The 16852-nt window shown below is 35.8% G+C and overlaps 1 protein-coding gene across 3 annotated transcripts in view; it reads right to left on the bottom strand.

The window, feature by feature from the left end:
- Positions 1-16852, bottom strand: part of LOC115222117 (protein O-linked-mannose beta-1,2-N-acetylglucosaminyltransferase 1) — a 136320-nt gene that overhangs the window by 100817 nt on the left and 18651 nt on the right. The window lies entirely within an intron of this gene.

Below are 16852 nucleotides of genomic sequence, written 5' to 3'. Positions count from 1 at the left end.
TCATGTCTCCAGGTGCAGTCTTCTTGTGCCTACAGAGTATCTCAACAGGCATGATAGAGCTGCACAGTATATTCACTGGGTAATTTGCAAAAGCCTGGATTTGCCCCATGATAAAAACAGGTGGAAACACAAACCACCCCCAGTGCTTGAAAATGATCACATCTCACTCCTCTGGAACTTCACCATTCAAACTGACAAAAAGATAGATGCGAATAGGCCAGACATCCTATTGAAAGACTTCAGACAAAAATCATGCCTCCTCATTGATATGAGTGTCCCAATCGATATAAACGTATCTGTCAAGACCTACCAAAAACTGAGCAAATATAAAGATCTCGAAATAGAAATTAACAAAATGTGGAACCCGAAGACTAAAACAATACCTGTTGTCATAGGTGTGCTGGGGCTGATTGTTAACTAGTGCAGATACCAGGAAACCCCAAAATGGCAGAAATTCAAAAGATAATGCTCATGGGAACTGCTCATATCCTACGCAAAATACTTTCTATGTAATCTCAAGTTTTAAAACAAACATAATTTTCTTATGGTTTCTTAAACATTCACTAGTACAACACTAAGTACAAAATCAAATATATGGCAACCTAGGCATAACACCAGCATAAACTTGTCTCTTGAGGTTTCTGGGTGAGACTTGGAGCCAACTTGACAAATGTAAAGCAAAAGTCAAAAATAGAATAATAATAATAATAATGGCTCAACTGGTACTTCTGTCATCAATCCTGAAAGGATAAAAAGCAAAGCTGACCTCAGTGGAACTTGAATTCAGAACATAGAAACAGATGAAATGCCACTAAACTTCTTGTCTGGTGTGATAATGATTCTGCAAGTTCACTGCCTTAATAATGATAATAATAACAACATTTCAAATTTTGGTACAAGGCCAGCAATTTTGAAGGTGGTGGGTAAGTCCAACCCATGCCAGCATGGAAAGCGGACGCTAAACGATGATGATGATGATGATGATGATCCCAGTGATGTGATTAACTGGTACTTATTTTACTGACCCCCGAAAGGATGAAAGGCAATGTTGACCTCGGCAGAATTTGAACTCAGAACGTAACAATGGATGAAATGCTGCTAAGCATTTTACCTAACGATACTACCAGCTCATCACCTTAATAACAACAAAATAATTATCATTACAATCATTAATTTCTTTATTATTATTGAGTGAGCGAGCAGAGCATGCCATCAAAGTGACACTGGGGTAAAATATACGAAGCCCAATATACCCATCATGACTACCCGTCTGATAAGGGTACACCAGGCACATGCATCACACCCATATGTGCGCGACATGGTGATCTCATATTAAGATAAACAGCACATGACCTTGCAGGTGGAGCCCAGTTAGAATTTTCTTCAGATCGAGTAACCCATCCTGCTCAAATGGTCCCTGAATAAGGGTTGTTTAAGGACGTTGAACGAAACACCCATGTTTCCAGAGGTGAATTATTCAAACCCCAAAGAACCCTTCTCAACACATGGCTATGATGCTCCCCCACTACTTCTGCTCGTGATCAGAGATGCACATATCGTCAGCCACTAAGGGACATGCTCAACTGGTTAAGGTCAAACAACTGACAAGCAAATCTGTGGTATTGAGCAGAATATTTGCTGTAGCCCATCTCATCATTATTATTGCTATTATTATTATTATGATGATCATCTTCATCACTGTCATTATTATTATTTTATGATTGCAATCAGGACTAGAGAAGTTTTTGGCAAGCAAACTCCTTGTCAATTTTCAATTCATTTCACATTAAAAAGTACTATATTATTAAAATCATTATTATAATAGTGGGTGCTATAATGAGTTGATAAATATCATCATTATTACTTAACATCTGTTTTCTATGCTGGCATGAGTTAGACAGTTTGGCCAGAGCTGGTAAGCCAAAATATGGTAGAGGGATAGAAATAGTTACTTGGCTGCCCTAGTAGGACAAGGAAGTTAGGAGAGAGTTAGGGGAACAGTCAGAGAGAGAGAGAGAGATGGTGTAGGGGTGTACTGGGGGGGGGGGTAACTAGTGCAGAGGGAACAGAGAGAGATGTTCCATGAGAGTGTGAGGGGATATGTTTAGGGATAGGGAAGTCATGACTGTAGCAAATGATAGTGAAGGAAATTGGAGCAGTTGGGAAGTGAGTAGGGAAGATAAGTGAGAGCATAGGGAGTGTGTGGATAGATTGTGAGGGGTCTGCAACAGGTGAGATGCCTGCTGGGAGTTTGACAGCAGTCAGGTAATATGGGGGGGGGCATGACTGAAAAGGACACACAAGACCAAAAAGTCTTCTCTCTTGCAAATTACATCTGATGCCTCTTATAACCAATTTTTCTCTTAAAACATACTGTGTCACACATGCACACTGACAATACACATCCAGCGGAACATGCCGAGTTAATTTCTTTTAAGCCTTCATGTGTCCTTTGCAGTCACAGCCCAAGTTTCACTGCCATGTAGCGTAGCTGTTCATACACAGGCATCATGCAATCTGCCTTTCACTCTGAGAGAGAGGCTTTGTTACCAACAAAAGTTGAAGCTCTCTGAACTTGGCCCAACTGTGCTCTCAGAGAAACCTCCTCCTATGTTGACTTGGTCACCTGCTTAATGGAAGCTATCTACTACTTCTAAGTATCTCCCAGGACATTTGAGGAAGTCTATTTTCTGTATATTCCTAATTTTTATTGTACCAGCACATCTGCCACACACAAAGACTACTTTCTCTGTTAACCTTCCTATGATACCTTGGTACTTCTTGTGTCCATAACTTGCACTGCGTACGCCTTCTGGAGTTTCTAACTACACCTTTTCAAGCAGGACCATCTCCCTGAAGGGATTTGTGATTTGTCTTGTTTTCTTACTTGCTAGGACTTTAGTCTTTGTAAAATTAACTTTTAGGCCCTTTGATTCCACATTTTGCTTTCAAACCTGAAACTTTTTCTCCAGTTCTGGTGGTGATTTGGCTATATGAACAAGGTCATCAGCAAAGAGGAACTCCTAAGAGCATTCTATCCTGGAGGACTATGATGAACTGGAGGGAGCTGAGAACCAATCCTTGGTGAACTCCTACCTGTACACTAAATTCATTGCTATACTTGTTGTTAACTTGCACCATACTGACAGCATCCATATACATGGCTTGTATAGCTCTCATCAGTCACTCATCTCTCCTTAGCTTCCACATTATCTACCTGATAAAGGAGCAGTGAACCATGTCAAAGACTTTTTCATATCTACAAAAACTAAGTACAGAGATTTATTTTTGATACTTCAGTAATTACTTCTGTCTAAGGCATCACCTTTACCTTTGTAACAGTTGACTATAATGCTGCAACACATCATTAGGTATGACTCCTTTGTGGCCAACCTGATTAACTATACAAGTGACTAGACCATATCCCACTCCACCGGATATTTTATGCATCTTAGTAGTGATTCCTGATGGGCTAAGGGCTTTCCCTGGCTTTATATCCCTAACTGCTTTATCTAATAAGCTCCTGTCAATTCGGATACCTGGTCTCTCTGATGGGTCCACATTAGGCAGACTCTCCATCTCCCATGCATTCTCTATATTTTACAGCCTTTCACAGTGGCACTTCCAAGCCTCTTTCTTTGAAGAATCACTATCTGCAAGTGAACCCTCGTCTATGCAAATGCACTTCTCACCCACAACATTGCATTTCTCTCTGACACACTGTCTTGTAATCCAGAACACCTCAAGCCTCCAGTCCTCATACCACAGAGCATTGGCAACCTTCTCTAGCTACACATACCTGTCTTCAAGCTTCCCTTCTGGCTATCTTGTATAGTTCTCTGCTACCACCACTCTTCCATGTTTATTTCTTTGCTCTAGTGGTCCTATCTACTACACTGTTCCACTATCAAAACCAATTGAATTTTTAAAGTATCAGTCAAGTATCAAAATAAATATACTTGACTACTCAATATGGATGTGTGTGTGTGTGCGTGTGGGGGTTATTTGTTGTGGTTCTTCATGTTCTAAATTCAAATCCTGCTATGGTCAACATTACCTTCATCCTTCAGGGATCAGTGAAATACAGTACCAACCAGTCCAGTACTAGGGTTGATATAATCAACTACTGCACATCTCACTAATTTCTGAGACTCCTGTAAGAAATTAAGATGGTGCAGTGTTTAGTTATGCTATATTACATTCTGAGTTCAAATCTCAATGAGAACAACTTGTTCATCCCTCTAGGGTGGACAAAATAATACCAGTCAAGTATTGGAGTCAGTATAATCAACTATTCCCCTCCCCTTAAATTACAGAACTTGCACCTAGTCAGAAACAATCAAAATTATTTAACAATTAGTGAATGATGTAGTATTAGGTTCTAAATGGATGGATTCTTAAGTTTCAATTTCCAGTTGTAACCACTTGATCTTATTCCACATATAGGAAAAGCATGAAAATCTATTATTTCTACTCCTACACCAAGCAAAAGCTCCATGCCTAATTAAGATCTCATTATTATTCCTTTAGTTGTTGTTGATTCTTACATTGTAAATCAAATTAAGCAGCTCTCTTCATCTCTTTTCCAGAAATATCCTCTGTCTGTGACAGAAAAAAAAACACACATACTGTTACAACTAATTTGATGGCAAGCCAACTAACAATATCAGAAATAGCTCATTAATTAAATAAGGCTTCCTTTAGAAGAGATATCATTCACAGTGTAAGGAAATAAACAATGTGAAATATTCAATCCAAGTTTCCATCCTTAGTTTGTGCAATTATTATGAAGAAGTGGGATGTTGATAGCAAACGATAAGCACAAATGACATCCTATTCATTCAATTTACTGATTCAACCACGCATATAAAGCTAATTATAATAGAATGCATATACACATATGTATGCATGCACACATTGGATGTAACTCTCAAACCCACAAAAATAAAATAGAACTGTTGTTACCTTTTAAGAATACAGATTCTTATAGAAAGTGTATTCTTAATAGAATGTAGTTATATGTTTCAAATTCTAATAAGATTACATAACACAACATTGAGTCCCATAAAGCATTGGATTGTTCGAACACTAGTGAAGGCTATGTTTTTATGGAATGTGTATATATTGTGAATTATCATAATAGATTCCATGTCTCAAGCTATATGATTCAGCAGTTGTTGACTATGCAGACCTCATGCAACATATATCAAATAGTGTTACTTATTTACAATACCCATATATAACTAACCCTAATTATAACCGAACCAATAAGAGATTAATTTTGCTTGCTATGGACCCAGTGTACAATATATTAACCATGAAATATTAAGTCAAAAGTTTGATATCCTAGTAGTTAGGCCAGCAGTACATATAAAAAAAGGTTGGTTTAATTCCATTTTAGCCCAATAATCAAAGAAGGAAATTGCTCATTACAGGTAAGGAAGAAATGAGATGGTTGATCAGGAGTTGTAAGATTTGTGATCTCTGCCACAGGTTTTTTCACTTTTATAGTACTTGTAACCTGAATGCTAAAGAGTTAACTCTTTAGCATTCAGATTACTAAGTGAAGTGTAATACTAATTTATTGTTTAAAATAATCATACATTATCTCTAGGTTCAGAATTTTGATAAGGTGACTTTTATTTTTGAGAATGACATTGTAGGATAAGTATAAGAGGCCAGATCTGATTGGTTTGAACATAGAATCAGTAGAATATTTGGGCCAGACACAGCTGGTTTGAATGTCAAAAGGTTAATGATAATGAAACAGATTTGAGTTGAGTCCAAACCTAAGCACATGTGGCATGTACAAAACATATTCATATTCTACTAGATACATACTCTTTCATTAAGTATATCTATTGTCATTATGTCTATTCTGAATGTAGCTTACTATCTTAGTGTCCCGTAGAAGGAGTGGGTGGAAACACTAAGGTTGTTTATCTTTACAATACTTCCTCCGAAAGACACGAAACCTAAATATTTAGAGAAGGTGTAAATGGAAACTGTAATGGAAGTGAATTGAAAAAAAAACTTCAAACCAGAATTGAAAGTAGATTACAGATTTGGTTGCCGAGAACTTATCTACTTCCATTTTACATGACAGCAAAATGTATGTAAACTGTTGAAGATGAAAGAAGATAATGAGTTTAAAAATATAAACCTGCTATTAACTAGTTACTACTAAAATTCTAAAATAATATTTTCTGATTTTAACAAATAAAAAAGTAAGTATATTTCTAGAATTTTGTATTAGCTATTGAGTTAGACTTTACTTATCAGATTTCTGACATTCAGACTATCATTTCAACAAACCATAAATGCTCTTTGGGAAGTCCTGCCTTTAAAATCAATAAATTTAATTTACTTTCATAAACTGTTACGAAGCAGATATAAAAACTGACAATTCTTTTTTTTTTTGTTTGTTTGTTTGTTTTTGTTTTAATATAAATTACTTTTTACAAGTAACAGATAATGTATTTTGTGACGTTAATGCATTTCCAAAGGATATACATGACTTCAACGAAGTGAAATAAAATGTTTTTAAGGAAAAATTCTAGCTTATAAAATCAACTTGCAAGAAAATTAGCTTGGTGCTGACAATGCATACAGATATCTCCTGTTGGCACAAGAACTTGAATTAGCAAGGGATGTGTATAATAAACAAAATCACTTCTGATTCTAAAATGGTCTAAACACATAATGCAAAGAGGTACAGACATAGCTATGTGGTTAAGAAGTTCACTCTGCAACCATGTGATTCTAAGCTTGACTTTTATTGTGTGATAACTTGAATTGATTCTACTGTAGCTCCAGGTTGATCAATGTTTTATAAATGGAATTTAGTAGACAGAAACTGTGTGAAATCCTAAATATATGTCCATTTCAGGGTTTTATGTTTATACTGGTTCACCAGTGTTGTATTTATGCTGTGCCTCTTCATATCTGTATATGACAAATAAATATTAAAAAAACAAGTATTAAACTAGAATAGATACTGAGTTCAACTGAAATTGTTGACATGAAAAGAAAGAAACTAAATATTGCTTGGTGTTAGTCTGACAATGTATTGTTTCAGTTACTCCATAGCAACAAACAATAACAAGTCACAGAAATAAAGATTTTTTCCTTTATGATCTCTGTTTTTCAGGTTTACTAAATGATTTTTTTCCCCAAAAAGAAACTCAACTCAGAAACAAGAAAGGACAAACAGGGAAAATTAGTTTATTCATTCAACTTTTTCACTAGTGACCTACACAAGACTGATTCTTATACAAAACCTAATATTTTGAAGTAATCATATGCAAATTAAAAACCTCCCATCATAACTTTATGCAAGCAGAATGCATCCAGTTCTCACTGGGAGACGTATTTAAGCAGCACCAAAGCTGATTTGTTTTTTAGCTCTATGAGTCTGTGCATGATGATGCAGATTGTAACAAGTGGCAACCCATCCAACCCATACATGAAGGACAAAAATGAATGCAAAATGATGAACCTTTTGATATTTTACAAACATAAATGTAATAAAAGAAAAACGTCACTTTACTAATCATTATCATCATTATTAATGTCATTTTTAAATTTGCTTTATCTCTGCTGGTATGGATTAGACAAAACTTTATCCAGGCAGTCTTCTACAGAAGAGTGTTCTTCCTGATGCCAACCCTTATTTGTTCTCGACCAGTGGTTCCCAACCAAGGTCCATGTGGCCCTTGGGGGTCCCTATATTATTTTGTTCTTTAAAATTTCTGTGCATTGAATTATTTAAACTTCTACAACACACAAAATATTTTTTTTTGCAATTGCTCACAAAACTTAATTATAAAAAAAAAAATACAGTATTTTTTTAATATATGCATTGAATGGCTATGGAGGTCCAGTAGAATAAAACAGGAATCAAAGGGGTCCATAAGCAAAAAAAAATGGTTGAGAACCACTACTCTAGACAAAAGATTTATTCCCTCGGCTTTTGTGAATAATGATCAGCACAGTGGCTGGATATGATTTTTACAATATACATAAACACTGTTATCACTTAAAACAGTGATGTTGTTTTATGCTATAAGTGTATAAACAATAAATAAATACACATGTATATGTCAAACTTCTGTACTGTTTCTCACAACCAATTTCATCCACAAGGCATTGGTTAGCCATAGGCTATAGTGAAAGACACTTCTTACCATAGTGTGAATGAATTCAGACCATGTGGTTCTAAGATAAACTTCTCAGCTACACAGTCATGCTTTTTCCTTCAAAATTTTAGATTATTTTCAAAATTAATTGAAACATTAGAAAATGCATTTTATTAGAAGTAATAAATGAGCTTACCATATAGGTATATTTTACTGTACATTTCACATCACTTCAATGTCTAGTTTATTGTTTCCACATATAAATACACTAACCCTTTACCTTATTAACCTCTTATTAACCGGGAGAGTCATTCCATGCACTGAATATTTGCTACACTTTTGCATTTCATATAAGCTCTTTCCATACAAAAGAGAAGCAGTTGTAATTTACAGGAAAGAAATGTAATTTGATAACACACAATCTGTTATCAATTGACATTTCAGATGCTCTCAGTTAACTCTGATTTGTTGCAACTAAAACTTAACAATTGGATTCCTGCCTGCCTCTAAAAATTAAAAAAAAAGCATATGTAATGCATCATAAGTGATAATTATTTCAAGTCAAAGTTATTCATTTGTTTGTGTCAATCAATGTTTTTTTTTTAAATTTTATTTTCATATTATACTGACTTGAACAACTTATTAAAATGAAAGTTGGGTATAAATTGACTGAAGGTTTTATGAGATAATTAATTTAAATAGAATCATTTGAATTTAACAAATATTTCAGTTTATTATCAAGCAACTTCCAACAAGATAGCATCTTTCAGATAATGGATGCTTTTCAAAAATTTTGCTGCTGACTTCAATGAAAAGGAACTTATAATTTCACTGAAACCTTATCTATCTTAAACTTTGCAAACTTAGCCTTTTCATCACTAATAGTCACTAAAGCCTCCTGATCATGACCACCACCACTTCCACTGATATCAATTTGACAAGTGTAGCTAGCTAGATGTAACCATAACAACAGCAGATGTTGTTTAACCACAGGACAACTCTGATTGAGCAGACATATGATCAAAAACGTTTCACTTGCAATCTTCTCATTCTTTTTTTTATTTTTCAATATATACTACCTATAGTGTATAGGTAGTATATTGTATAGTCCAAGGTCAAGCATAATTAAACAGATCAATGAGCATTCCAACCATAACCATCTTGTCTTTTTTTTTTCGTTTGTTTCTAATCTAGTATGTCTAGAACTAAATCATCATTTAATATGTCTTTCTTTTGTCAAGACTACAGGGTTTGATATTAGGAAGATCTTGCTGCTATTATTAGCAAGTCTAGCAACCATATGGAGGATCCTTCACTAATTCAAGCAGCAAATATAGTTCTTAGATATGAACAACAGAGCAAGAATAGCTGGAGCAGAAAAGGTAAAGACATGAGATACCTTTGCTAGTGTAAGCACTTATGCTAACATTTTCCAAATGCAATTTGGGCAGTCTGGTCACCCCACATACACAAAAGAATAAAGAAATACAGGTATTTTTGATGGAGTGGTATTTAATTATGACCATTCTCTGAAATATCAAACAAAGATACACAAAAGAAGAGTCAAAATCAACAACCTGAAACATTATTGGTTTCAAATTTTGGCACAAGACCAGCAATTTTGGAGCTGGGGGTAAGTCAATTAGATTGACTCCAGTGTTCAACTAGTACTTATTTTATCGACTCCAGAAGGATAAGAGCAAAGTCAACCTCAGCAAAATTTGAACTCAATATAAAAACATGAAATACCTCTAAGCATTTTGCCCAGTGTGCTAACGATTCTGCTAGCTCACCACCTTAACATTATTAATAGATTGAATCAATCTCCTGGTTTGTTCTAGTAAGAAAAACAATTATATCATTTGAAGAAGATTGTAGAAATCTTACACAACAAAAACAGCAAAGGAGACAACAAAAAGCTATAACTAAGATTTCATAACTGATTCTTCATCTTCCATTTGTTTTACCTATGATTGCACATGCGCTTCATGACAAGGATTATAATGTCTGTGTACAGACACAAACAAGTTTGAGTGACAATATTATATCTTTCCTAAAATCCAAAGAACTACAATGATGATGATTATGAAGAAGAAAGATCATGATGGAATTACATAAAAACAATGTATACTAAATTACATTCAATTACCATGTTATATCAATAACTTGGACTTAAAACTGCGGATAAAGACAAATCAAAATCGTAAAAAAAAAAGGAAACCTAAGCTATAAAAAATAATAGCATTCCCACAACCAAGAAGACACTACACCAGGTTCCTGTATGTGTTGTACGAATGTTCCAGCTGTTTAATCAGTGACACTCATCATGAATTAAAATGTAAATGGTTGAATATACCACAGACATTGGCACTCTTAATTTAATTTTCAGACACTTTGTAACAATACCCTGTTTTCAAATCTAAAGTAGTCTATCTGATAGACATCCACACAGTTTCTGTCAATTGAACTTCCCTCACACGGCTTCGCTTGACCCAAGTAGAGAACATAAGTCCAATGTTGCTCAGTGGCTCAATAAAACATAAACAAAATAAAATAATTTCTATGTGAAGATCAAGTATAAACCCCTTCTATGTTCAATCAACTGGCTATGATAGTAACATGATTCAAAATCATAACGTTATTTTTATGACAAAGAAGTGAAAAACAAAAAGACAGCAATTACACATGAATGTTAAGAATGGCTCTGAATGTTACATAGAGAGCTCATTTAACCAATGAGCAGCTTTATCAAGATTTACCCAAAGTGACGGAGAAGATTCAACAGAGAAGAATGAGAATTGCTGGTCATTGAGTCAGGCACCCAGAAGAACCTGTGTGTCAACTGGTTATGGCAGTCAGTTGAAGGGAGAATCAACAGAGGAAGTGGACAACTTGCTCCAGGACAAATTAAGAACATGTATGGGGTATTATGATGGATGGCATGCTCGCATGAAATCACTGAAGCATCCAGGAAGACAACCAAACTAATTTCATTAAAGTTGTATTTAGTTACTGAGCAACATCCAGAAAAAGTATCCTGTTATAGCTTTGAGTTGATTAAGTCTATAAGTTTACTTGGAGAGGCCTACCTCTTCCTCTTAAGTAACACAATAAGTTATCAATCAAACTGATAAGCATTTCCTACTGTCTTATTAAAAATTTTCCAATCAATTACTTCACAATTTAGTTATAATGTTCCTTTCATTGTTACAACTATCTTTAATGCACTGAATTCCTTGATCTTTAAAAGATAGAAGCCAAACAAGCTGAGTCATATTTATAGACATCTGGTCTTGCTGTGAAATTAAGTCTGCAAGGACCTTTGTGAAAACACAGGATGAAAACTGAACCATCTGGTTTCATTGCAATTTAATAACTCATCAGAATTCACATACTCTTCCTTTGTAAGATGTTAAGTGACAATAGTGGAAGACTGAAAACTACTTGTTAAATGTAAACAAGAATGTGCCTAAACATAACTCAATTACATAATGGTACAATTGACTCTTGGACATTATGAATAAATAAGTATAAAGAGTGATATTTGTATATAATTAGTGTCACATTGAATTAAGCCATATGGTCTTTTATTACATGTTATTTAAATGTGCTGGCAAATGAGCAGTGCCACCTTTTTATAGTCTTTTTACTAATTTTAGTCATTGAACTGCATCTATGATTTCTGTATTTATGTATTCATAACCCAGGGCAACACTGGTACTCCAGTAAAGATACTGTAGACATTTATATTATAACGTACTCATATTTTAACCAAACCAGAAAGATATCAAGAGTATGATGAATGAGACTTGAAATAGTTACAATAAGAAAGTCAAAACAGACTACTGATATTGGCAATAATATGTTTCCATTTAATGTTTTTTTTTGTAAACTATTTTTCATTTTATTCTGTTTCCTTTCCTCTTTCTCCCTAAATTCATACCTCCTCTCACTTGTTTCCATTTTCTCCATTTTTTAAATTATTTTTCCTCATTTTTGTTTATATTCTACCTTCCTTCTGCTTATATGCTTTACACATTACATTCTAACACATGCATACACCTCTATTGCCTTCATCATGCCCCTCCACGTGCCACACAATTTTCTTTTCTCATAATAACACAAAAAAAAATGTTCTTATATTCTTTACTAGTGTTATATTGTAATTTTTCTTTCTCCATTCTCTCTTTTCTTCTCTCATTTCTCTCTCTCACACCCATACACTTGCACACACTGCTACCACATCTCTCATATATTTCTTACTTTCTTTTTCACCTCATACAAGCACCTACTGCTACCGCCTCACTTCCATACTTTCCTCTTGCACAAAATGATTTATACAAACACACCAACCACCCACACCCCCACTATTGTATACCACTGAGCTTCTGCACCTCTACAGATATATACACACATACACCTCCATCCATAAGCAAATACACTTCCCTCCTCTCATCTTAATTCTCCTCTTAGAACTGCATACCCATGTGGCCCCTTAACCCACTCATCAATTCTTTTTTTTCTCTATCCAGTTTTCCACTTTCACTCTCCTCCTTTACTAATCTTCTGTATTTTTTTTTCTCTCTGACAAAAGACTAGTGTCCGAAATGTCAAAACTTTCTCCTCTCTTTTATACCTTAAGCTAAGACAGTATTTGTAAAAACTTGACCTTCCAGAGTTTTCTTCTTTCATAGCTTTCATATTATATACACACACATATATATATATATACACACACATGTGTATCTATAGATACATACATACATATACACATATATATGGATACACATACAAGGATATATATATATATATAGTGTACATATATATATATATAATATATATATATATATATATATATATATATATATATATAGTTAATCCAAACATGAAAACACGAAGAGAAAACACAACAACGCGAGGATGTGGAACCAGTATAGTATTATCGGACGCTCAGGAAAGAAGGAAAGAAGGAGGGTTTAAGGTTTCAAGCAGAGCTCTTCGTCAGAAACATAAGAAAAGGAAAGATCCAAAGAAGGGAAGACAGAGGAAAAAAAATCGCCAACGGTACACACGCGGTCACAAAGAACAAAAAAGCAACATGGGCTGGATAAATGCATATGTATCAGTGTGTGTGTGTGTGTGTATATATATAGAAACACAAACTTCTCACCCATCTGATCTTGGCTTTAATCCCACTGTATGGCACCTTGGGCAAATGTCTCTATAGCCTTAGGATGACCAAAGCCTTGTAGATGGATTTGGTAGACAGAAACTGAAAGAAGTATATCATGCATACGTGTGTGTGTGTGTGTGTGTGTGTGTGTGTGACTGCATTTGTTTACATATGTGCTGCTCTGAAAAATTCCATCAGCTACAGGTAGAGATGCTATCATCACTAGTCTTATCAACAATTTATCTGCTGGTTTTGTTACTTTCAAGAAATGTGGAATAAGAAAATAATCAAGAAACAAGTAAAGGTTAGCAACAGGAAAGCATTCAAGTGTAAAACAATGATCCATTAAAATACTCAGCTAACCCATGCTAGCATAGCAAAACATATAAAAATGAATGAAACACATACACATATCTAAAAATATACATACACACATATATCATATATATATGTGTGTGTGTGTGTGTATGATATGTGCATCATATATATATATATACACACACATACATCATATATATAAACATTCACACACACACACATATATATATATATATATATATATATATATATACATACATAGGTAGGGGGGCTCTAAAAGGGGTCTCAGGGAGTAACGTCCCTGCCTTCTTGAGCTAGTTTACCACCACATTTCTTAAAAATCATGGTAGAAGCCTTGGTCTCAGGACCACTCATGTCTAGAAACTGATATTGGGATTAAGCAAGGGCATGCTCCTCGTAGAAAATCCAGCTCCAAAAGGAGAATGGGCACCAACCAGTCCAAAGGTTGGGGTGGGCTGCACCTGCCTACTACAGTTGCTATGGCATTGAAGTAGATCCGGCAACCCTCATTAACAGGGACCAAACCCAGATTTAACACACTGGATGATGATATACACATACATATATTAAATATATATATATATATATATACGGCAGTGAAACATGGGCTGTGATTGTGGAGGACATTCATAGGCTTGAAAGAAATGAAGCTAGCATGATCCGCTGGATGTGTAATGTCAGTGTCCATGCACGACAGAGTGTAAGCACCCTGAGAGAAATGTTGGACATAAGAAGCATCGAATGTGGCATGCAGGAGACATGGTCATGTACTATGGATGGATGAGGAGAGTTGTGTGAAAAAGTGCCACTCCCAAACTGTTGAAGGAATCCAGGGTAGAGGTAGATCCAGGAAGACATGGTATGAGGTGGTCAAGCATGACCTTCATTCGTTGGGCTTCATAGAGGCTATGACGAAAGACCGAGACCTCTGGAGATATGCTGTGACTGCAAAGACCCAACAAATGAAGTGAGTTTATGGCTTGCAGGACGGCCTGCTGTGCTGACCTTGGATTGTAGAATGACCCGCTGTGCTTGAGGAGACCTATTGAGTCAAGTATGTCAACACCAACATCAAAATAAAAATCAAATGGAAATTGTAGTTATGATACCCATGCCGGTGGCACGTTAAAAGCTCCATCCGAATGTGACTGATGCCAGTGCCACTTGACTGGCGTCCATGTCAGTGACACGTAAAAAACACCAACCGATTGTGGCCATTTGCCAGCCTCCTCTGGCCCTTATGCCAGTGGCACGTAAAAAGCACCCACTACACTCACGGAGTGGTTGGCGTTAGGAAGGGCATCCAGCTGTAGAAACACTACAAGATCAGACTGGAACCTGGCGCAGCCTCCTGGCTTCCCAGACCCCGAACGAACCGTCCAGCCCATGCTAGCATGGAAAACGGACGTTAAACAATGGTGATGATGATGATCATCATCTATATACTTACATCATATATATATATATACATACATCATATATATATATATATATATATATATACACACACATACATATATACACATACATCATATATATACATATATACATACATACATCACACACACACACAAGGTGTGATGGGTAGATTGTTGCCATTTTATATTTTTAATTCTAAGCGTGCACATTGTTTGTTTTTAATTTTGTTAACTACACAGTATAGTAGGGTCAGTTGGCCACCGTCTGTGAGAAAAACAGTGCCATAATGCAAGAAATTTGGAAATGGCATGCTGTACTGCTTGGCATTTGAGCCGGAAGCTCTAATATGAACATTTCATAGTGTTTGGTTGTCAATCTGAGGACAGTGTAGAGGATTCAGAAAGTATTGGATGAGTCTAATTATGATTATGAAAGTACAGCAGCTCAGAAAACTCACTCTGAGTGTTCTGATAAGAAAAGGACTCATTTATTTGATGGTGGGATCAGGCCATGATTGACAACGATCCCTCCAAGTTAATCAGGTCCATCACCATGGACCTGGAAGAGTCTGAGTTTCTTATCAGGCAGGTAGTGCATGAAGACATTTAGCATTCCTCAAAAGTGAGAAAAGGCCAATTTTTATCCAAAGCAATCAAGGACAAGAGGAAAGACCATGCTACAAAGCTTTTGAACAAACTCAGACATCCCCTCCAACCGAACATGCTTTGGTTTCTCTCAAACGAGAAAAATTTCTACCAGGATTAGATGGTGAACACAGAACAACTGCTGGCTTGTCATGCCCCCAAAACATATACTGAGAGCGACAAAAATCAAACATCCAGTCAACATCATGGAGTTTGGAGTGATCACTAGTGATGGAGATGCCTCCATTCATCTTCTCACACAACTTCACACTCAACATGGAGGCCTACATCAAGCGTCTGGAGGAGGTAGTGCTGCCCTGGGTCAAGGGGGTGGTTGTTAGAATATATATATATATATATATATATATATATATATATATATATATATATATATATATATATATATATATATACATGTCATTTATATATATATTGTACACACATACACGTGTGCATGTATATATTACTCTCAATGTCCTCTCGTATCTACCATCACACCTCACTTACCATAGACCCCTGAGCCACTCATCTCTCTTATCATCATTCACTACATACACCTCTACCCACATCTTTTACTCTCTATCCCCACCCCATGTGAGACACTGTATCTTGAGATGCTCCTGCATACCACTACCACTTCTATTTTCTTTCCAGCTATTTTCATCCATCCTTGTATCTCCATTAGATCTTCCATCACATTCAAGCCTCTCAAAACTTGGCCTAGGACCATTGCCCCTCCCCTTCTCGAATACTAACCACCCCTCATTGAAGAGGTATTTTTTTCTTTTCCTTTTCATCCCCCACCCTTTTTTTTCCTTCTTCCTATTCCTTTGTTGGCAACTTCTCCACCACTGGCGGCACAGAAAAACCATCCAAAAGAGAAAAGTGTTAGGAAGAGTATTCAACCGTAGAAGCTATGCAAAAACTGACACTGGAACTTGACACTTGCAGCTTGATGGATCCTGTCAAACCATTCAACCCATACCAACATGGAAAATGGATGTTAAACGATGATGATGATATTGGTATACATCAACAGTATTCTACACTCTTAATTAAGCAGAACAGCTACGTTGCTTGTTATTTCTATTTCTAGTTATAGCAAATCGCTTCAAACTACAACTCCATGAATGTAGCAT

This window comes from Octopus sinensis, linkage group LG19, assembly GCF_006345805.1.
Source record: "Octopus sinensis linkage group LG19, ASM634580v1, whole genome shotgun sequence".
In the NCBI taxonomy this organism is placed as follows: Eukaryota; Metazoa; Mollusca; class Cephalopoda; order Octopoda; family Octopodidae; genus Octopus; species Octopus sinensis.
This window is presented reverse-complemented; position numbering and strand designations above follow the sequence as displayed.